Raw genomic sequence first — 22,408 nt, 5'->3', positions numbered from 1 at the left:
ATCTCTTTACTATTCATTCCCTGCCTTTGACACATAATCCTTACAGTTTTTCGGAATGTTTAACTAGTTTATTCTTCCTTATTGAAATATTTTCCATTGACCTACTGTCAATCTGGATTTAACTCAGTTCAACTACTCAACTCAGCATCTTTGTTTTTGAAAATACAGAGACAAAATGAATTCCAAGTCAGCCTAGTGAAATTATAGTTGCTACTTCAGTCTTCAGGTAACTCGCTTGTCCTGTTCATTAATCAAATTAAGATCTAGTAGTGCGTCAGTGTAAATTACAAATAAAGCAAGTCATGCTCTACCTAATTTTTAATTGGGAAATGTATCCTAATAAATTGTTGCATGATCCATCATATTACAGAGGGTATTATTGATATGTGTATCAATTACCGTTCAGCACTTCAAAATTGCTAATCAGGGAGTTGAGGAAAGAATATTTAGTTTTAATATTCAATTGACCAAGAGGATCTGCTTTAGTGGATAACATAAAGGAGAAATTTGTAATTGCTTGCTGCATTATGTGTTTAGTACCTCTCAAATGTTTCACAGCCAACTGATTTTTCTGTGTAGCTGCTGTTATGTAAGGAAACGTTTTAGCCAAACAACGGACAGAAATCTTACATCAGTGAACAAATGAAAAGACAGAGGCAGTAGCCCAAAACATATCTCAACATTAAAGCAGTGCTCATAGCACTTGCCATTACTTAGTCAAATGTCACAACTTCTGGTGAAAACAATACTTGGATTTAAACATTGATATGAAGAAGTGCTATTAACTTTGCAAAAACAGTATTTACTTCTGTGCTTTGTTTTTCAAGTACGCTGAATAGTGTGAAATTCTTATGCTTGCTCTGTAGCTTCAAAATGCAATGTTACAGGAAGTTAAAAATGTAATTTTGTGTCTATATCCTTTTAACAATCCATAAATGTGAATTATGGACATTCGATAGGTCTGAAAGTTAACTGTTACAAGTAGATTCTTATCCTACAGACTTTAATTATTGGAGGTTTTTAAAACAACAGTTTTTAACTTTGTATTTTTTCTATCTTAATTCAATTTTTCTTTCTCTTTCTGTTCCTGATTTGACATGCAATTCTCCCCTTCTAGCTTGTACCTTTTTTGTGTGCAAACTTTGCACTGTTCATTTCACAATTATTCACAATCTGATTAGTTAAGGCAATGCAAAATTTTTTGCCTCATTCATTCAGATTCCAGATGATGTATAGAGAGCATTGTGCATTTCATTTTGAATCTCCCAGCATCTTGCCCTTTTTAATCTCCATAATATTTTGCATGGCAAATCTAACTAAAAGTGATCAAAGTTTGTTAATCAGTTACATGAATTTTGGTATTATGAATATGATTTGGTAAAATGCTTTTGGTATCATATGTGATTTCAATATTTTTAATTGATGAGTACTTTATCTTGTATTTCATTACCACCTACCTATGTTCAAAGTTATTATAAATGAATGCCCTTGAAACATATTGTGTTCAGAGTAGAAAATAGCAAAACTGGGGAGGGGCAACAAACAAAGTCCTAGTTGAGTCACCCTCAAGGGGATTAAAAGAACAAAACCCATTTAATGGAACTATTGATAACGTTATAAGTTCTCTGTTCATTAGTGTGTGTGGCCCTTGAAGAGAGAAATGCTGACTGGATGTTTAATATAAATTGAAATTCATGTCCAAGCCATACCTTGAAGGCAGTATTTCTTTTATTTTGAAATAAAAGGGCTGCAAGCATACTTAATATCTTGTATTTAATCACACCCACTAAGGTAACCTTACAGGTCAGGAGAAATGTTGTTGCCTTGTGGCTACGTTCAGCATATAATATTTGATCAAAGCGCAACTATGTAATAGAACCCTTTAGTAGTTGAAACTTGTTCTCTGGCACTTTTTTTTTGTTTAGATGTAACTGGCAGTTTGATGAAATGTACAAATCAAACTCCGTTCCAGTACATAGATCAGGTTGAAGTGCTTGCATTCTTTGTGTTGACTGGAGGTGCTTCAGAGAATTTCTGAACCAAAACAGGTGGTGAATATCAATTTGCTGCATTTGACATGGAAGCTGTGATTTTTTTTTTACTGAAATCTGGTTAAATTTTCTCCAGTTTCTTCACTTCTAGATTGGCTTGTTGAACTTTGCGTAAAAGCAAGAGAGAGACAAATTGCCGATTGCAAAGGATTTTCCAGCTAATTCTTGTATAAATCATTAAATTATAGATTATTATTACCTGCAGGTAGAGGAAAAAAGAGACTGTTAACATTTCAAATTACAACTGTTTTTAAACTGTCTTATTAAAAAGTTAATGAAGCAGTTCAAATTCAACTGCATCAGCAAATAGTTAAGTGTTATCCATTTTGCTTTTGTCACTTTAGAAAAAAACATGTGAAACTGAATCTAAATAAACTGATGGAAAAGTGTTCTTCTTTCCCATAACTATAAAGATCCAAGATAAATAGGTTTGAAGGAATTCAGTTTCTCGTACTTTGTTGACCACAGTATAAAATAGCGCATTTGAAAGGAGTAGATAGTCATAAACTCAGACAAGCCACAAGAATTCTTGGGGAGGTCATTCGTACTTCTACGGTAGTAGCCATGATTGAGAGCTTAACATACCCCCTCTGGACAATTGTGTCCGATGAGAGTGTTTTTTTGTTTTCTATTGTATAACAATACACAATGGAAGCAATGAAGAATACTATATTTGTTCCACATGTGAGTGAGAATGTTTTTTAGTCTTCCTCATTAGTGGATTCCTCTTGGCATGTCACTACTCAACCCCGTGCATCCTCTGTGTATATCTTCAACTCTATAGGGGAAAAGCACTCAAATAGCCAAATGGCTACCAGCCAGGGTGAGTTATGGTATAATCAGATCTGTCCTAACATGAAATTGCAGCCATTATGGATGTGGCCTTGGAATCTGGGAAACAGCTGCTTTCTGGTTAACAGCATGTGCACTATATACCAGCACAGTCTTTCCATCACCTGTGCCCCCTTAATCAATAAACATCTGTTTCCCATTCACTTTATACAAGCTGGTTTTATTTTAACATGTGTTTTTACTTTGAACAACAAGTACCTTGTTTTTGCACTGTGGATTGATTTTTAATTAATAAGTTGACTCACTGGGTTGGTCAGTGTTTTGTTAGTGAAGAATAAAAACAAAAGCTGCCAACCTGCTCTTAATAACTATTTGACATTCTTTAATAATAAATGAGGAAGGGAAAGAAAGTTTTTTTTTAAACCCAGCGTTCTTATATTCAAAATCACAGGAGGCATTACTATTCTTGCGTATAATTGAGATTGAAAACATGCATTGCATAAAAAGTTGTTGATGAACAACTACAAAGCCTGTCTGGAACTCCATTTGAGACTAATCTGATATGAGGAACACGGCTGGAAAACAGGTTAGTTTAAGTGGAATTTTGTCTGCAGAAATGCCATACAGACAGCATGGTGGATGGAGTATCTTATAGGTATTTCTTAACCAACTTATTTAAAAATGCTATGACACCTCTGGAACAATTGACACTTGAAAACAGGCCTTCTGGTTCAGAGACAGAGATTGCCACTGTGCCACAAGACCTCTTGAGCATCTTGTAGATATTTTTAATTAGTCTGTTCAGATGTGCTATGGCACACCTCTGAAGCAGGTGGAACTTGAACCTGGACATTTTGGCTCAGAGGCAGGGATTTTACTACTATGTCTTAAGAGTCCTCAAGCATCTTGTGTAATCTCTTGAATTAAGCTTGTTTTTGCTGTTGTCGTCATAACTAGCAATTCAGCCCACTTTTAATTAGCCCAATTAATCTGGGCAAATAATTGCTATAAATAATTGTCAATGTAACTCACTTAAGGAGAACGAATTCTTTGTTTTCCTTGTGAGGGACATTGCAAGTGAATACCTTAAGGAAAATTAAATACAGCATCCCATTTCATTATATCTTTATCCGTTAAATCATTTTATGATACCCCTGTCTGTACACTAATCTTTACCCCGTTTTAGTTTTGTTAGGTGAAGGGGAATGTCAGTGCTTGTTTATTTTTCATTTCTCAATAAAGTGCTTGGCTTTGGTGAGTTGTGAAGCTTTAATAGCCTAACTGAGAATCAACAATGCGAGACAAGTGAGACTTGGTTTTTTAGCTCATTTGTGGGATTCAAACATATTTGGCAATACCAGCATTTATTATCCATCCATAATTACCTTTGAAAAGATGGCGCTAAGAATATAAGGATGAACAAATGGTTTTGATTTAATTATTTTCTTTTGAAAGACAAGCCACTCATCAATAAACCTTTGTTTCTACTGTATGTCCTCCTACTGATATCCAGATTTCTTAATTTATTTGGCAAAATCAAAATCACAGTTTTTTTTATTGAAAGATACATGTTACTTGTGTGTTTGCATGTACTTCTGTGCTGGTAACGCCAGGGCAACTGATATGAGAACATAGCTTCACATCTGTAAACCCATAGCTTGAAGTTATTACATCAGTAATTGTAATGTTGGATACCAAGGAAGATTTACAATTTACTGGAGAGGGAAATGTTGGCTGGGCTGGCATTTATTGCCTTCCCTAATTGACCAAAGGACAACTGAGAGTCATCCTGATTGCTGTGGCTCTGGGTCACATGTAGGTCAGACCAGGTAAAGACAGTAGCTACTGTCTGTTGTAATGGCTTCCTATTTCCCCTCATCTCCACCCCAAAATGAAATCTGATTAAAACTGATTCTTTAACATCAGCAACAATGGTAGGTGCAAGAAAGCTAGTCTCCTCATGATATTACCACTGTTGTTGGCTTCTGTGGAACCAACCAGCTGTAGATATTGAGGACATTGTTGATTCCCATTATTGATTTGCTAAATTATTAGTGGAGGGTAATAATGTGAACTCTTGATAGGTATTTATGTGATCCTGATTTAAAATATCCAGCCAAAAGCAGATCTCGAAGTGTATGAAGAGGGTAGTCTCTGAGCTGAATAGTACAACTCCTTTCCCAATTAAAATCGTGCCAAATTTATTCCTTATTTCAAGAAAATCTCAACTTAATTCACACAAGTAAATGGTGTTGGTTATTGTTTTCCTTTTATTACATTTGTTTTCAAACTTGGTTTTCATATTGTCCAGAATTTTCTTACCCTAATTTTCTCATCCATACCCTGATCACTGTCCAGTATTTTGATTTCAGTCAGCAGTGTTTTATGTTGTTAAATGCATTCTGTATGGTTTCTAGAATGCCACTGCAAACAACTGTTTTTACAATTATGAAATGGATTTTTGTGTTGATTAAAGGCAGTCATACTCTGATATGTATTCCAATTCTTGCACTTTCCTGACCTGATAATTAAAACAGATAGTTTCTGTGACGTCAGCTGGCAGACTGCTGGAGCTCCCCCAAAGCAAAACAAGATTGTCTAGTAACTGAAGATAGGGTGATAGATTCAAAGCCAATTTTAGGAGTTGTGATGCTTTGATACTGCACTTTATATCATGATATATGTAATTGAGATGGTGAGAGTAGCTCTCTGTTCAATGGCTCAGGCTCATTTCTTAAAAATAAAATTTGCATTTCAATTCAGTTGTTAACTTGGTTTGAATATTTTTACATTAAACTAAAAAAGCTGCATCGACTTCATGCCTCAATAGCAAAATGCACGGAGTGTGGAAATAAGGCTGGCAAGATATTAATGTTTATTTGAAGTAAATAACAGCTAAATAGCTTAGTCAGTTTAGTCAATGAGTAGCTCAGATCAGGAAGGTTCAAATTTTCATTCCCGGTCTGCTATGGATCAAGCTTAACATAGAGGAGCTTCAGTTCGCCTTAATGTTGAAAAGAAAATTTAGGAAAACAATCATCCAGCTGCTTCAATTGATCTAATGGGCTCTACCAGAAGTGTGTACATATCTACATAAAGATGTTGAACGAGAATGCCTGAGGATACATAGTTTGCTGATGGTTATTATCTAGATTCATGTTATTTCAAGTCCTGGGGGTTGACCTATCACTGAACTGGATCAGGCATACAAATAGTATGGCTACAAAGCAGATGTGAGTTTGCAACTTCTGAAGTAAATTACCACTTGACTCCTCAAAGCTAATCTGCAAAACACAAGTCAGGAATATGGTAGAATATTGTCCATTGGCTGGAAGAGTGCAGCTCCAGCAATGTTTGTAATGCACCCTGGTGTCTAATTTATCTACCCAGGGCTGGAAAGGAACTTGCAATGTGGTCCACCTAGGGATTAGAAACCATGGGTATGTTAACTTGATGTCTGTCATGGGGAAGGTGTTTGAATTGATCATTAAAGAGATTATAGTTGCTCACATTTTTAAAAAAATCTCAAGGTAATCTCAAGAGTCAGCTTGGTTTCATTGACGAGAAATCAATCTAACAATTTATTGGTGTTCTTTCAAAGGAGTAATGTGTTGTGGAAAAAGCAGTACTGCACTTGGATTTCTGGAAGACATTAGATCTTGAGCAAAGATTATTGCATAAAATAAAAGCTCATGATATACAGGTAGCATTAGCATAGAAAAGAGATTTGTTTTCTTCCAGCCAAAGTGCAGGCAGTCTCTGGGTTGCAAACTGATTCCTTTTTTAAGTCCAAATGTAATAGCAGACAATATAAAGTAGCTATTTGTACGTCCAGGAAATGTTTATATGTTTGAACTTCAAAATTACACCGTTGTATGGGATTGCCCTCATTATTCGTTGAGCACTTTTATATCTATATCGCTCTTTGTCTAATTGACAGAAGATGATAAGTGGATCCTGTAAGGACCTTGACCTTTACAATTTAAATCTTTTGAGTTAGATGAGGGGAGTGAAGCTAAATGCAGATGACACCTTGATAGGGAAATATGTTGTGAAGAAAATTAAGGAAATTGTAGACAGCTACAGATAGTTTGAATTAATGAACAAAAATCTGGCAGATAGTCATAGAGATGTACAGCATGGAAACAGACCTTTGTCTAACTCATCCATGCCAACCAGATATTCTAACCTAATCTAGTCACATTTGCCAGCACTTGGCCCATATCCCTCTCAACCCTTCCCAGATGCCTTTTTTAAGTTTTTGTTGCAAACGTTTCGTCCCCTGGCTAGGCGACATTATCAGTGCTTGGGAGCCTCCCGTGAAGCGCTTCTTTGATGTTTCCTCCGGTGTTTATAGTGGTCTGTCCCTGCCGCTTCCGGTTGTCAGTTTCAGCTGTCCGCTGTAGTGGTTGGTATATTGGGTCCAGGTCGATGTGTTTGTTGATGGAGTTTGTGGATGAATGCCATGCCTCTAGGAATTCCCTGGCTGTTCTCTGTCTGGCTTGCCCTATGATAGTAGTGTTGTCCCAATCGAATTCATGTTGCTTGTTGTCTGCGTGTGTGGCCACTAAGGATAGCTGGTCGTGTCGTTTCGTGGCTAGTTGATGTTCATGTATGCGGATTGTTAGCTGTCTTCCTGTTTGTCCTATATAGTGTTTAGTGCAGTCCTTGCATGGTATTTTGTACACTACATTCGTCTTGCTCATGCTCATGTTGCCAACATGAGCAAGACGAATGTAGTGTACAAAATACCATGCAAGGACTGCACTAAACGCTATATAGGACAAACAGGAAGACAGCTAACAATCCGCATACATGAACATCAACTAGCCACGAAACGACACGACCAGCTATCCTTAGTAGCCACACACGCAGACAACAAGCAACATGAATTCGACTGGGACAACACAACTATCATAGGGCAAACCAGACAGAGAACAGCCAGGGAATTCCTAGAGGCATGGCATTCATCCACAAACTCCATCAACAAACACATCGACCTGGACCCAATATACCAACCACTGCAGCGGACAGCTGAAACTGACAACCGGAAGCGGCAGGGACAGACCACAATAAACACCGGAGGAAACATCAAAGAAGCGCTTCGCATGAGGCTCCCAAGCACTGATGATGTCGCCTAGCCAGGGGACGAAACGTTTGCAACAAAAATTTCCAGCTCGGCGAACAGAACCACAACAACGAGCACCCGAGCTACAAATCTTCGCACAAACTTTGTGCCTTTTTTAATGGCAATTGTACCAGCCTCCACCACTTCCTCTGGCAGCTCATTCCATACACGCACCACCCTCTGTGTGAGAAAGTTGCCCCCTAGATCCCTTTTATATCCTTCCCCTCTCATACTAAACCTATGTCATGTAGTTCTGGACTCCTGCACCCCAGGGAAAAGACATTGTCTATTTACCTTATCCATGCCCCTCATGATTTTATAAACCTCTATCAGGCCATCCATCAGCCTCAGTTGCTCCAGGGAAAACAGCCCCAGCCTGTTCAGCTTCTCCCTGTAGCTCAAATCCTCCAACCCTGACAACAACCTTGTAAATCTTTTCTGAATCGTTTCAAGTTTCACAACATACTTCCGATAGGAGGGAGACCAGAATTGCACACTGTATTCCAAAAGCGGCCTTACCAATATCCTGTACAGCTGCAACATGACTTCCCAACTCCTATTTGCAGTATTCTGTCCAATTAAAGCATACCAAGCACCCTTCACTATCCTATCTACCTGCGACACCATATTCAAGGAATTATGAACCTGCACTCCAAGCGTGCTCGCTCGCTCTCTCTCGCTCTCGCTCTCTCTCTCTTCAGCAACACTCCCTGGGACCTTACCATTAAGTATATAAGTCCTGCTCTGAGTTGCCTTTCCAAAATGCAGCACCTCATGTTTATCTAAATTAAACTCCATCTGCTGCTCCTCAGCCCATTGGCCCAGCTGATCACGATCCCGTTGTACTGAGGTAACCTCCTTCGCTATCCACTGCACCTCCAATTTTTTGTTATCTGAAAATTTACTAAATATACCTCCTATGTTCACAGCCAAATACATTTTATGTAAATGCCAAAAAGCAGTGGACCCAACACTAATCCTTGTGGCATAACCACTGGTCACAGGCCTCCAGTCTGAAAAGCAACCTTCCTCCACCATCAATTCTATATCCAAACAACTAGTTCTTTCTGTATTGCATGAAATCTAACCTTCCTAATCATGAGGAACCTTGTTGAACGCCTTACTCGTCCATAGATCTGACCAAAATATGGGATAGTATAAAGTTATTCATTTTGGCAGAAAGAATGAAGAACAGAGGGTTACTAAACTGGAGAACAACTATAGAACTCTGGTGCAAGAGAATTTGTGTGTTCTGGTGCATAATGTCATAAGTCACTATGCAGATAGTGCATACAGGCAGTTATTCTATAACGCAATGGTTGTGTTCTTGTGTGTTCCTGTGCTATATAAAAATCGTGCAATAAAATAGCATTTAAAGTATTGGCGATGCAGTCGCTTTATAGCCAACACGCATTTTAAAAGATCTTGCTTTAGAAACAGCATTGCCTATTCATCAATCGCATTATAGCCAATTCACATTAACGAAACGTGTGAGCAGAACAACCTGTATCATCAAAGTGGTAACTCGGAAGCTCTCCTTTATATGAGAGAAATTGAACATAATTCAAGCATAATGTTACTTTTATGTCGGACATTGGTGAGACTACATCATGAATACGTACGCAGTTTTGGTTTTGAGGGGAGATTTAAATGCATTGAAGGCAGTTCAGTGTAGATTTAAGAGATTAACATCTAGAATGAGTGGTTTATTGTATAGGAATAGATTTGACAGGCTGGTCTTGTTTCCACCGGCCTTTAGAGTGAAAGGTGACTTGTTTGACGTAAAATGCTGAATAGTCTTGACAATGTGAAATGGTAAGGATATTACCTCTTGTGTGTCAATCCAGACCTAGGGAGCACTGTTTTAAAATTAGGAGTTACGCTTTTAGTGTAGAGTTTATAAATAAACATTTGATTGTTGTATGACTTTGAAACGCACTGCCTCGGGAAGCAATGAAGGTGGGGTCGTTGAATATTATTAAGATAGATGCAGATTCTTGCTTGACTGGGAAATCTGGGGTTATCAGGCAGATGGGAATGCGGAATCGGGGTCACAAACAGATTGATCATGAGCATATAGAATGGCAGAACAGGGTCGAAGGGCTGAATGGTCAGCTTCTGATCCTTTTTCTCTCATGTTTGTAAGTACCATGACAAAACCCACTTGATTGTCACCTGATCTAAAATCTTCAGCATTCATATCATCCTCTACTAATGCACAGTAGCAAGAGTGCTATCTTCAAGATGCACTGAAGCAACTTAGCAACGCTCCTTAGACAACACCTTTCATGTCCATCACCTCTACAATCTAGGAGTTCAAGCGTAACAGATGCATGAGAACATCACTTGCAAGTCTCCCTCTAAACCATACACTATCCTGACTTGGAGTAGTGTCACTGTTTCTTCACTGTTGCTGAGTCAAAGTCCTGAAACTTCCAATAGCACTGTATGTTTACAACACAGGGAGTGCATCAGTTCATGTACGCCAGTGCCACCACCTCAATAGCAATTAGGAATGGTCAATATGTACTGGGCTAGCCAATGATGCCCTCATCCTGTGAGTAAATAAATCACTTGAGCAAGGAAAGATGTGCATCCAGATCTGCTGGAACTGTGCATCAACAAGTCTTTTCCTGTTTGTCACATTAGTGTATGTTCATAGAGTCAAACATTCAGGAGGGGAGTGAAGAAAATTAGAATTCAATTATTTGCATAGAGACAAAGCAAATGAATGCTCTTAAATTTTAACTTATCTGAAGAGGTAGCTCTAAAGGGTTCCTTTGCCACTGTCAGTAATGGAATGTTTTAATTTGTGTTTTTTCTAGTCCGATTACTTGGCTTTCAAATGTGGATTATACAATGTGGCTTTTAATATATTGTTGCAGAATGAACAGAGGATATATAGATACATAGAGTAATCTAAGGTGAAAGTGGAACAAAAGTAGACACTTGACAGAAATGGGATGCATTTTTACTGGCTTCAAATTGAAGGTTAGTCTCGGTAAACCAGATGCTGGAATTAATAGGAGGAGAAGAAATGACTTTATTTTGCAAAACTGAATACAGATGGTTGTGTTCATGTTATTCTCATTGTATGATCAATGTGTCAGATTAGTCTGTAGGGCAGTAGCAGTGGTTGTACTAATGATGGAAATTAAACACAATATATAACAACGGCTCCTGAAAAGTGTCCAGAAGGATCCTCGACAATGCTGCTTGCTCAGAAAACATCGGCAAGGATCCCAGAAACAGCTGCTTGACTATTTTGTTTATTTATGAGATGTGGGTATCATTGACTAGGCTGGCATGTAATTGCCCTGGAGAAAGTGGCAGTGTGCTAACACCTTCAACCACTGCAGCCTTTGCAGCATAAGAGCATCTGTAATGCTGTTTTGAAGGGAATTTTAGGATTTTGACCCCAGTGGCAATGAAGGAATGATGATGTAGTTCTAAGTCAAGATGGTGTGTGGCTTGGAGGGGAACTTCCAGGAGATGGTGTTTCCATGCTTCTGTGACCCTTGTCCTTCTAGGTGATAGAGGTCATTGGTTGGGAAACTCTTGTGGGAGAAACTGCCAAGTTACTGCGGTGTACCTTGTAGATGATTCACACTGTTGCCACTGTGCTTTTGATGGTAGATAGGGTGCTAATGAATGGGTTCCTTTATTCTGGATGGTGTAGTGCCTCTGTGTTTCATGACCCATGTGCCAGTATGCCAGCTAAACAAACAGCTGACCATTCCACACCATTTATTTTGCCTTCAACAACTAAAACTCATTGGTCAAAGCTCTTTTTCTCAAAATGAACCTCTGCAGAGAATTTTTTTCGCTTTACCCTGTTTGCCAGTTTGTGCATTTTGAGTTGTTGAGACGAGTGATCATTTATACTTTTGTACTTCTCAGTATGTGAAGTAGTTTTGCATCAGTATTGAATAATGTTTTTAAATAAATCAGTTATTTGTTGAAGAAAGTTAGTTGATCTTTTTATTTTGATTCTGATATAAAGGAAGCTTATGATTAGCCATTTAGTAGCTGGGTAAAGCAATTAAGTTTCTATTGTGACCGCTGGAATATTAGTAAAGAAAGACAGTGTACTCCTCCCACCTCAATGACATTTCGCAAAATGGCATTTTTGAGTATCGGGGTTTGTTTCTCTTGCATGGTTCTGTAAGGCCTCTCTGTTTACTACTCAAAAACTTAGGTTTTATCCACATGTTGACCAGAGGCTTGATGGTATGATTTGAAATTTTAAGTCGTCAACGACACTATAAAAACAAATCTTCTCGAACCATGCAAATCGATTTTATAAAACTTTTAGGATGTATTTGATGAAGTTAAGAGGCAAAATTCCTAGCTTGTCAATTGAGCATCACTTACTGGACCTCCATTTATTGTGTATCCCTAATTATCCAAAGGGCAGTTTAGAGTTAACCACATTGCTGTGAGTCTGGCGTCACATGTAGACTGGGTAAAGAAAGCAGATTTCCTTCCCTAAAGGACATAGTGATCCAGATGGATTTTCATTGACAATCAGTCATGATTTTGTGGTCATCATTAAACTCTGAATCCATTGATAATCTGGAAATAACATACCACTATCTGCCACTGTGGGATTCAAACTCAGGCCCCCAGAACATTATTTGGGTCTCTGGATTAATAGTCTAGCAATAATGCTACTAGGCCGTCGCCTTCCCTTTCTGTGCAAATGTGTTGTTGCATTGAGTCTTCTATCAACTCTTTTGGGTTGTGTGAAGAGTTAAGTCAGCTAGGGTAAGTTTCAGCAGTTGACCAGTTGATGTAACTGTAATGCAAGATGCTTCGTGTTCCAAGACACAACATTAGCATAATCTGATGAATAAAACTTGGAATCATGTGGAACAAAGCAGTGGGAAACAGAGTTAAAGATTTAGGTTTCTTATCTCATTGAACTAAAATGTTACACATGAAATGGGTTTAAGGAAATCCACAAAGAGGATAAAGATGGGTGTGCTTAGTGGAGGAAATATTGAGGAATGATGGTGGGAAGGTGGGACATAGTGATTAATGACAAAAGGGATAATAGTACAAACAAAAAGGGAATGGTAATAGACAAAGGAAAATAAGTGTTTTGAGGGCCAATAAGTTATAAAATAGAATCATTGCCAGCACTCGCCTGGGAAATTAGGAGCACTATTTAGGTTCTGAAATTGTTGAATTCTGGTGATTCTTGAAGGTTGAAGAGTATATTATTGAAAAATATGTTGCTGTTTCTCGAGCCTCTGTTGAGCTCCATTGGAAGAGCTTAATCGGGCAAGAGCAAAAAGGTCAGAATGGTAGTGGGACAGAGAATTGAAATGGGAAGAAACTCCCAACATTTTGGTCATGCTTATGAACAGAATAGAGGTGTACAGACCGCTAATATATCAAACTGACTACTGTTTCCTTTGCATCTCTACTTAAGGTTTTACTTCTGTGATGTCAACAGAAATATTCTTGTCTTCCATTAGACTGCACTTCTTGAGATTTTCAAGAGCAGCTAGGAATGGGCAATAAATGTTGGCCTCGCCAATGATGCCCATAGTCCATTCAATGGATAAAAGAAAAATAATGGAAAACCTTCACTGTTTTGTTTTCATTGAGTATTTTATGCAGGGTTGTGTTGTGCACGATATCAAAGTCATAAAATGACTAGTAGCCAGCAATAATTGAAGATTAAAGTGTCTTCTGTATCCTTAGTATTTGTTTGTGTAAATTATGTTGCTCTTGTATTATTTGGTATGGAATTGCTACCAGAAGCTTCTGATGATACAAAAGGTTTCAATGTATGTAAAAGAAAATATAGTAATACTTAATGTTCTTGCCATTCTCTGAAATATGTTTGTTTTCAAATGTACATTTGAGTTTATTACAACTTAAAATTAAGTTCAGTCTAGTATTCAAGGCTGTCGATGTACATTTCTGATTTTTTTTGTCAGAAGTTTTAATACAAGCTCTTTTTAAAAAAAAATCAAGAGTGAAATGTGATAATTAAACACTCTTTATCTGTATAGTAAACGGAAGTTGACAACGGTTCATAACGACCAAGTACATGAAGTGACGGGAACCAATTTCTACTCCCTCAAACAGGAACGATTCTCTGGAAGATCACATCAGAGCCATTGGTAGTTAAGGACTGAAAAATGCTTTTGGGATAAGAATTCCTAATTTTGGTTTGTCATTAAATATTTTCACAAAATTTAAAATCTGTTGAACTTTATCTGATTTGTGAACCCAATAAACAGGAAGTATTGCAAAGCTGAGAAAATCTGACAAACTGCTTCTAAACAAATTGGCGTGGCCTCCGAGTCAAAAAGAAAGTAAAGCTTTAAAAAAACTGAGTCAAGGCTTTCTGGTAACCAAATAAGTCAAATAGCTTTCTATTTCATTGATATTCAGGATTTTTATTTGTGCTTTGGGATCACATTCCACAATTCAGTTTGTTTTTCTGTGAAAATTGAAACCCAATGGCCTGCCGTATGACATGCAAAAAGAAACTGTTATAATTGGAAAGCATAGCTTCAGCAGCAGCTATTCACACTCCTCCATCGGTTTTACAATGTGAGAGAGACACATTGGGAGAGGGAGGTTGTGCAACTGTAATATTCAAATAAGTGGAGGATCCCAGAGAGAGCTCATAAATACCCGAAGTGAGTTATTGCAACGTCTGGTGTTTTCTGATTACCCTGGAGCCTGTGCTCTCTGCTCTTGTATCTCTTTTGTCTCAAATGTGTAAGATTTGTGTGGGTTTAGGTTCAGTGACAGCAAATCCACAATGCTGTACTTCACAAGGTTTTCCTTACGTGCTGTCAGTGATTGTGTTGTACTTATTGCACTTTCGCAAATAATTCAGAAGGGTTGGGTTGAGCATGCATGAATAGAATGAAAAAAACAGGATAAATTGGTGGTAGAATTTGGCATTCTCCCATCCAAAGGTATAAATTGATACTCTGGAAAACTGCAACAGAAGGCACTCTGCCAAACGGCAATAACTAGAAGAATAGAATATTACCCGTACCTGAAAGACTGCTTATTATTGAGAATGTAGTGACACACACACCCCATACTCAATGCTAGCCTAAATCTTTTGTTTGAAAACTTATTAATGCAAGTCATACTTCAAAGTAATTGATGTTTAATTGATATCTGTGCGAGGCACCAACTTGTTGTGAAGGGTCTTTAATTACTTACAAAGCGTTAATGAAGTTTTGTGATGTCCATCTGTGCTTGTGGAATATCAAATTATTAGCCACCCTCCTTGGAGTAGTTTTGGTGCTGGATGGAAGCAAATGTTGTATAAAGTAATATGCTAGTCACAATAATGTTTAAACATTCAACTTAATGTTTAACACAGTACTAGTGTGGTGATGTGCCATATCGTCTGTTTTACTGTACAAATATTTAACCTGCAAGCTGATTTCTACATTATGGTTATTTGTTTGGAGATGTATATCTAATCTACATGGTTGAATAATAATTCAACGTTTTCAGAAGTTCAGATAAACCTGATGATCAGTTATGGATTGTTAACTAATGGGAGGCAAGAACACTTTACCATGATGTGGATAGGTCTCCATTCAATTCTTACTATTTTTTTTCTCCTTTGAGTTAGACCTGTCTATGCAGTACTGTAACTAGCAACTTGCTGAAACCAAACTAAGCTTGGGAATAGCTGAAAATGTGTTGCTGGAAAAGCGCAGCAGGTCAGGCAGCATCCAAGGAACAGGAGAATCGACGTTTCAGGCATAAGCCCTTCTTCAGGAATGCCTGCCTGACCTGCGCTTTTCCAGCAACACATTTTCAGCTCTGATCTCCAGCATCTGCAGCCCTCACTTTCTCTCTAAGCTTGGGAATAACCAGGTTTGAATGTGAATTTTAAGTTGTCTGTGATTCTGTGTTTTGGAGTACTAATATGCAGCTTCTAACTCTGTTTCAACAGCATTCAAAAGAAATCTTATGAGTTGTATTAGTAATGCATTTGATTTGCCCAGAGTGTGTCTTTAAGGAGAAATTTTATTGTGTCTCTGAAAGAAAATTATTAGAACCCAATTGATGGATATATTTAGGAAGGTTTTTTTGCTGTAATTGATGAATAAATTTGTGCTGATGAAGTAGGTTAGTCTAATTGTATTTGCAGCAATAAATAATGAATTTGTTTCAATGGACGTACTATGAACTGATTTCATTGAATATCGAATTAATTTATCTTGAAATTTAAAATCATTTGAATTTTAATTCTCTTGACCATTGTAGGTGAGAATTTTCTTAGAGAGAGGTATGCTGCTGGATTGCATAGTTGCCATTGTCCCATTACCCATTCATGCAGGAACCTTAGGGAGATTGTTAAACACAGAACACATTGTGCAGAACCTTTTGCCTTTGCCCTGAAATATGTACTCAAAAGAGCACTTGGAAGATGGCATGAACCAAAATGGAGGTAACATAAATAGGGTCTAAAATACGCGTTCCACAAAATGAGCCTTTGAAACTGAATCTGCTAAAAATAAAACTATGACCAAGGTGCAGAAGATGCACAGATGGGCATTGGTGTCTTTTGCAAGGCTCTTTGAACCCATTCCTGACAATTGTGCTTTTCGGTGGAGAGTAATGCAACACTAACATTTACTAGTAAAAAGATTTAACCTTTTTTTTGGAAAGAATCACCTGTTTTTCATTCAGTGACCTAAGAGAATCATTCATTATATTTTAAGGCTGTTTTATCCAAAATACAAACTTCATTCACATAGCGCCTGTGAAACATTTGGCTTGTTGCTAATAACCTGAATATTATAAAGTATAATTAAAGAACACACGAAAAATTTAATGGCAGTACTGGTGGAAAGAGCTTTGCTTTGGACTTAGCATAAACTTTAAAGAGATTTTTATAAAGCTGAATAATTCTGGAGCGTTAATGTTCACTTTTTAATAAATATCTTAATGAGCAGTTTATTATTAATCATTTATATTCCTAGTCTTCTTGAAGTTAAATTATTTAATAGCCATGACACTTTATTCATCGCATTTTGTAGGCATTCAGGCTGCCCTGTGTGGTGGTGAACATACTTTATTTTAATTCTCCATGCTTTTTTCACACTGTGGCATCTCTGTTCTGAACCTTTTGTGTAAACTCAAGGAAACAGCACCCATCTTTTTGATTAAAACTTTACAACCTTCCTTGTTTAAAATGAGTTCAAAATTTTAAATTATAACCTCAGCCCCTATTGTTTGCTGGTTTTGGTTTTATTTTTTACTTTCAGATTGTAGCTATTGAACATTTGGCCATTCACATCACCTCAAGGCACATGCACCATTGCAACTCCCTTTGACTTTGAAACATAAATACTTTACCATTTAATCTTACCCGTCTTCCACTCTTTGACTAACCTTCTGTCTGTACCATTCCGCCCTCTCACTCGCACTCTCTCTCCCTTTCACTTGCTAACTTTTCCAGATTCATAGGTTTTGAGCCTGAATTGCTGAGTTTCTTTTTCTGTAGATGCTGTTAGAACTGTTGAGTATCACAAGCAATTTTTATTTTTATCTCAGATTTCAAGTATTCATAGTATTTTGCTTTTGTGTGAAGGTTTGAAGTTAGACTAATAAGTTAGCCTGTGTTATGATAGAATATTCACCTACAACTTTGCTACAGCTCTTCAAATGGTAATTGTTATTTATTTATTTTGTGGTAAACACAGCACAATACTAAAAATCACACTGCCCTTTAATGTTACCCAAAAAGGAGTTCCTTTCAAGCTCTTGATCATCCAACTCAGTCCCCTGTTTCCACTTTCTCCCCAGACCCTTTTGATCCCCTTAGCACTGAGGAATATATTTAACTCATTTCTGAAAACAATCAATAGTTTGGCCCCTAACCATTTTCTGTGGCCGAGAATTCCACAGGCTCCCTACTTTCTGGAGGAAGACCTTTTTCCTCATGTCAGTCCGAAATGGCCTACCCTGTAACCTTAGTCTGTGACCCCTGGTTCTGAACTCTGCGGTCATTGGGAGCAGCCTTTCTGTGTTTACCTTGTGTAGTCCTGTTAGAATTTTATAGGTTTCTATTAGTATTTTCCCATCCATCCGCCAAGCCATTCTTTCGGTTTGGTTTTGCTCTGATAAAATGCATTTTACCTTCTTCATTGCCTTTTTAAATTTGGTATCTGGGACAGAAGTTGTTGTCTGTGGCCTAATCAAAGTTTGATATGAATTTTACACCTGTTGTAGGGACCTTGGAGTTCAGGTGCACAATTTTCTGAAAGTGAGTCACAGGTAGACAGCAGTGAAGAAAGCTTTTGGCACTCAGTCAGGACATTAGAGAAGTTGGGAAGTTATACTGCAGTTATACAGGACTTTGGTGAGGCCGCACTTGGGAGTATTGTGTTCAGTTTTAGTCACCTTGTTATAGATTATATTCCCTACAGTGTGGAAACAGGCCCTTCGGCCCAACCAGTCCACACCGACCCTCCATAGAGTAACCCACGCAGACCCATTTCCCTCTGACTAATGCACCTAACACGATGGGCAATTTACCATGGCCAGTTCACCTGACCTGCAAGTCTTTGGACTGTGGGAAGAAACCGGAGCACCCGGAGGAAACCCACGCAGACGAGGGTAGAATGTGCAAACTCCACACAGACAGTTACCCGAGGCTGGAATCGAACCTGGGACTCTGGTGCTGTGAAGCAGCAGTGCTAAACACTGAGCCACCATGCCTCCTGTAAACTGGAAAGCGTTCCGAAGAAATTTACAGGTATGTTGCCAGGATTCGAGGTCCTGAGTTTATAGGGAAAGGTTGACAAGCTCGGACTTTTTTCGTTAGAGCATAGAAGACTGAGGGCATTGCATAGAAATGTGTAAGATCATATGAAGCATGGATAGGGTGAGTGCACTCAGTCTTTTTCCCAGGGTTGTGGAATCAAGGGATGAGAGGGGAAAGAGTAAAAAGAAACCTGAGCGATAACCTTTTACACACAGGGTGGTGCACATGTGGAATGAGCTGCCAGTGGCAGTGGTTGAGGCGGGTACATGAACTACACTTAAAAGGCATTTCGACAAATACATGGATAGGATAGGCTTAGCAGGATATGGGCCAAGTGTAGGAAAATGAGGTTAGCATGGATGGACGTTTGGTCAGCATGAACCAGTTTTGGCCAAAGGACCTGTCTCTGTGCTGTGGGACTCTGTGCATGCTTTGCTGTATCTCCAGAGTCTATACTAATATGTGCTAATGCTCTGTGTGTAATAAATCAAATGTACGAAACAAAAACTTCAAAGTTTTGTTTCTAATAAGTATCATAAAATGTTTTTGTACACTAGAATGTTTCCTTTGTAACTTATTTGTATGTCTGTAAGATTATTACTTAATTAGATGTGCAGACAAGCCAGTAAATGATATTGGATTAGCCCTCAAGGTCTGCGTGTATGTCTGTGCGCGTGCGTGTGTGTAACTGCTGCTTCTGGAATTTGCTTAGCCTGTGAGAATTGGCTGTTTGTAATTCCAGGGGAACAGAGGTTTTATAGTCCAACACACAGCTTGTAAAACCTGACACCACTCATAAAGTCTTAAGTGTTACACTATTTTGCCAGCATTATAGGAAACAACCTCCAGGGTGATTGTTAGATTGCCGTAATTATTCTGCATTCCAACTCTCATTGTTTAATATCAGATGAATATAGCTCCTTGAAGATCATTTAAACTCAAAGAATATGTTGATTTATATTCTCTTGCTCCCTTTAAATTCCACTTCCACCTATGGAAATGGCTAACTTGAGAGAAAATTGTACAGTTCCCATACAACTTAATGTTTTCAAAGGATTTTAAAAAATGGTTTAAGATCCTTGATACCAACAGTGATGAGTTTAAGTGCCCAATGCAAATTCCTTTAAAATAGTGTATTTCACAATCTAAGATTTAAATTGTCTATTAAACCCTGCTGCAATTTCCACATTATTGTTACGCACCAAAGGAGTCTTTTTTTGTAGTAGGTTTCTTCTTGAAATTTGTAGCCTAACAGTTTTACATTGGAACAATCCAAGTCTTTAATTTAGAATGTCAGATTTCTATTGATGATCTATAGTTTTAGCACACAAAACTTGTGTAAATTTGCACCAAAGTCAGAGTTGCGCAATAGCTCTGTCTTAGATTCTTATTTTTGTGTTGATTCCAGTAATAATTATACTTTTACACTGGTCAAGGTGACAGAAGCCTAAAAACAATACAAACTTTATTAGAAATGTAAATTGATTTCAATTCAGGAATTGCAGTAAACATTTGGTCTCTTTTTGTTTAACACAAGAATATCTGTGCTATCACTTTATCAGTTGCCTGGGAACCTTACATATATCCTGTGGCAGACACATTTGTCTTGACTAACAATGTACTTTATAGAATTCTGCTGGACTTGTGGAGTACACAGTCACTGGTACCTGCCTAGTCTGAATTTCTCAGCAAAAACGATAATGCAGATTTTCATCTTGGGTTTCCTGAGAGGTCACCTGGAGTAAACATTTGTTTCCCCAGTTAACTGTATAAACGCAGGCTCTTATTACCTTCCTAAATTTGTTTTCCCAGTGGAGATAATAGGGGTAGAAGCAGGACAAGGAAAAAAATTACCTTATTTGGATGAGAACACACACGTGACTGTTGAAGAGTTGGCATGTGTCACACAGTAATTGCTGCAGCTGTCTCCTAATTGGTATCTGTAAGCAGTGAGTGGTACTTGTTGAGATTACAGCTTTAGAACAGAGACTATGTGACAGATGTGAAAGGCACAGATTGTAAGCCTATGAAAACACATGCCAAAATTAAAGGACAGTGTCCCCCAGTATCATTTAAAAATAAAGAAAATTATAGTGCAATGAATATTAACTGGGGTTATACAATAAACTATTGCCCATTGAATTGTAAAAAAATATAAAATCTGCAGAAGTTCAAAATACCATTAATTTTGCAAACACTGAGGTAATATTGTATACAAAACTTCCAAGTACCATCAATACTTATTGTTTTATGTGGTCTAATATTAATGATTTGTACAAATATAGAAAAAGCACTTTGTCCCCATATTCTCAAAAGCAAATTACGTACTTGAAAACTACAGTTCATTATTTTGAAATGGCAGATTATTTTTCTCTAAATTTTCATTTCTGGTGATGGACAATTACTCTTCACCCCAATGTTGTTCTTTACCAGTGGACCCTTGTCTGGAGTCTAATCACATAGACAATATGGACATAAACATTGACAAAACAATGGCTATTTTCATGAATGAGGGAAATTATCCTGTAAATATGTAATATAAAACATGATCTCCAGATACGTTCAAGATATAGTTTTCAATTCGCATTTGTCCTGGCGTATTTCATTATTCCCATTGACCTTGGGTTTCTCCTTTTCTTTTCAAAAAAGCATGTATTTATTTAACTTGATTTCTAACCAACTGTGTGCTGTTTATAGTCCATGATGATGAAACCTAAGATGCTGTAAAAGTTCCATATACAATTTCCTTTGTTATCCTTTCAGCGGTCCAGCCATAAGGTTAAGCATAATGAAGGAACTGTGTACAGTTCAAAATTCATTCATAATGATCATTCTTTAATACAGTTTTTGGAACCTCAAAGTTGCAGTATTTCCTCTGTCTTGTATGGAACAGAAATCAACCACTTGTTGCTGATCATTTTGTTGTTTTGTGGTTTTCATTTGCATACCTTTAAAATTACAGAATCTGATTTCTGTGATGTTTCAACTATTGCTGTCTTTATAGGTTACTTATAAGGACATTGCATATAATTTCCACACTGTAGGGAATCCAATCTAATCTAATTTAATGACCCTTACCAGAGATTCATTTTAACACTGAACATACAAAATATCTCACCCAGTAGCTGGTCAGTCCAGCCTGTCCCATACAGTTCTAAGTCTTTAGAGATCATCTCATGAAACTCATCGTATCATCCAGATATTGTGCAGTCTCCCAGAAGAAGGGAAAAATCCAAGGTCAATTACGGGTAAAGAGAAACTAGAATTCCTCTAATGTCAAAACTAACTGTTAAGACCATATGCACCCTATTATATTATTTGCTTCCTACCTTTTGTCGGATATGTTCGCCTGCCAAGACAAATCTAGCCATCTTTTGAAGATACACAGGGAATCAGCATTCATTGCACAAGACAGCAACTTGTTTCATTGGCTTGCTGCTTTCAGTGAAATGAAAATCATGCAACATCTAACCTATTTGCTCTCTTGTGTAATTTATTCATATGTTTCTTGTCCTCTACAGCCTATTTAATTGAAATAATTTGTCAGCTTATACATGATCTAGTCCTTTTGATTATTTTATTGATTGCAATCAAATCATCTTTGTCCCCACTACTTTGAAGTATTTGAACTAAGACCTTTAAGCTAACCTGAATGGCTCTTCTGTC

At 37.6% G+C, this 22,408-nt stretch overlaps 2 protein-coding genes across 5 annotated transcripts in view; one reads left to right on the top strand and one right to left on the bottom strand.

The window, feature by feature from the left end:
- slc38a10 (solute carrier family 38 member 10) overlaps positions 1-22,408 on the top strand; it is a 131,322-nt gene that overhangs the window by 83,599 nt on the left and 25,315 nt on the right. The gene's annotated exons all lie outside the window — the stretch shown is intronic.
- ndufaf8 (NADH:ubiquinone oxidoreductase complex assembly factor 8) overlaps positions 1,565-22,408 on the bottom strand; it is a 56,972-nt gene continuing 36,128 nt past the window's right edge. For 2 of the 3 annotated variants that reach the window (XR_006315252.2, XR_015761413.1), the window contains 2 exons: positions 20,597-20,682; positions 1,565-2,250 (listed from right to left, as the gene is read on the bottom strand). The gene's annotated coding sequence lies outside the window, so the exon portion shown is untranslated. Of the gene's footprint in view, positions 2,251-15,174; positions 15,259-20,596; positions 20,683-22,408 lie in introns of all 3 variants that reach the window. The other variant, XR_006315251.2, reaches the window with a different exon arrangement.

This window comes from Chiloscyllium plagiosum, unplaced genomic scaffold (genome assembly GCF_037043375.1).
Source record: "Chiloscyllium plagiosum isolate Xiang-an unplaced genomic scaffold, Cpla_swu_hap1 HiC_scaffold_25, whole genome shotgun sequence".
NCBI classification, from domain to species: Eukaryota; Metazoa; Chordata; class Chondrichthyes; order Orectolobiformes; family Hemiscylliidae; genus Chiloscyllium; species Chiloscyllium plagiosum.
This window is presented reverse-complemented; position numbering and strand designations above follow the sequence as displayed.